The sequence below is a fragment of the Cydia splendana genome, chromosome 12 (genome assembly GCF_910591565.1).
Source record: "Cydia splendana chromosome 12, ilCydSple1.2, whole genome shotgun sequence".
NCBI lineage: Eukaryota > Metazoa > Arthropoda > Insecta > Lepidoptera > Tortricidae > Cydia > Cydia splendana.
The window spans coordinates 16,185,866-16,187,699 of NC_085971.1; positions in this window are offsets into that span (position 1 = coordinate 16,185,866).

The following is a 1,834-nucleotide window of genomic DNA, read 5'->3' on the forward strand; positions in this document are numbered from 1 at the left end:
TTAGTCCCTTGACCGGCCAAATGAAGTGCTTACGTCTGTACCGATGACAGGTGATAAAATTGGATAAAAAAATGAATAATTTGAATTTAGAATTAGAAACGCTCGAGGCGGTGTTCCAGTTTGGTATTAACGAACTTTTAAACGTTAAATCGATCACCAATTAAATTGATTATAGAGTGGATTGTTAATTAAAAAGTTTAGTTTTAATTGATCTATGTATCGAAGTGTGATTGAGGCCGATACGATCTATGCTTCGTTATATTTTATCCATTAAATTGAAAAATACTTGTCTTTGTCTTAGTAACGAGCGTAGTGTGTAAAAAATATATTTCTATAATAACGAATTTTTTAGACTTAACAAACGTCTTCCCATTTCCTATATTTTGCACTTGTAATGTACTATTTTTATATTTTAAAGCATTATTACGATCCTGACATCTTAAAAATATCGTAATAATCTCGTAAAACAGAGTAAAACATTAACTCAAGATTTGACGCTCGGTGTGGTCTGTTTTTACACTTTTTGATATAATTATCAAGTATAAAATTTTATTAAGGAAACGGATACATTATGGACGAGGCGTCGGGAATTGTCACAAGAAAGACATATTACATTAATTCGGACCACATACAGCGTGGACCTGAATATACTGTCAAATTTTAACCACATGTTTTACTATGTAAATAGTGTAAATACCCCCTCTTGACAAATTTTTACTACTTAGTAATGTAATTACATATTGTAGGTATTTATTTTAGTTACGATACATTGCTAAATAAATGTAGTCGATCGACCAAATACCGCAATGTAACGAAAATTGCACGCAAGTTCCTGAACTGTCTAAACGGGACTTTAGGTATAGGTACCTCAGCAAAGGAAGTGAAAAGTAAAGGTAACTACACAACGTCCGTGTAACTCTTTGTTCTGTTCTATAAAGCTGGCACACACAGATGGCTGGACAGCTGTTCTATTTTCATGCAAATGTCTTTGTACCTACGTGTGTACACTGTGTATACGGGGGTCCGAATTCGAAAATTCTTTGATTAAGTTGGATTTTTAATTTTCCGGATTAGTGTGGAACACGCTTACGCTTTTAACCCTTTGCCTGGCGATGTGTCTTTAAATATACATTTTTTTTGAAGTTTTTGCATTTTTTATAGCATAGATTTAATGTGTTTAGTTTAGAGCCTATATTTGTAATATTTTCTGAATCTATAACCATAACTATTATGATGACTTATCTGGCCTAGTCAGTAGTGACCCTGCTTATGATGCCGATAATTCTGGGTTCCCGGTAAGGCCATTTATTTTTGTGTACTCGAACGGATATTTGTTTACCTATAGGTCCATATTATATATCGTTGTCCAAGTACCCAAAATAAATTATCGAGCTTACAATTTATGTAATAATGCCTTATTTATTTATACATCACGTAGTATGTACCTAAGCTATAAAGTTATAATTTAGCAATTATAATTTTCACAATTCTTTAAACTAGTTTAAACTATTCTTGATTGTTAGATGATATGGAACGAACGCAAGTGAATGATGAGATGACGGACGACAGAGAGGTGTGGAAGAGAAAAACATGCTGCGCCTACCCCAAGTGAATGGGACAAGGGCAAGATAATGATTATTCTTGATTGTTATATGTATAACGAACGCAAGTGAATGATGAGATGACGGGCGACAGAGAGGTATGGAAGAGAAAAACATGCTACGCCTACCCCTAAATCCCCAAATGAATGCATGGGACAAGGGCAAGAGAATGATTATTCTTGATTGTTATATGTACAACTTCCTTTGCACTAGGCTATAGGCAAATTAGACAT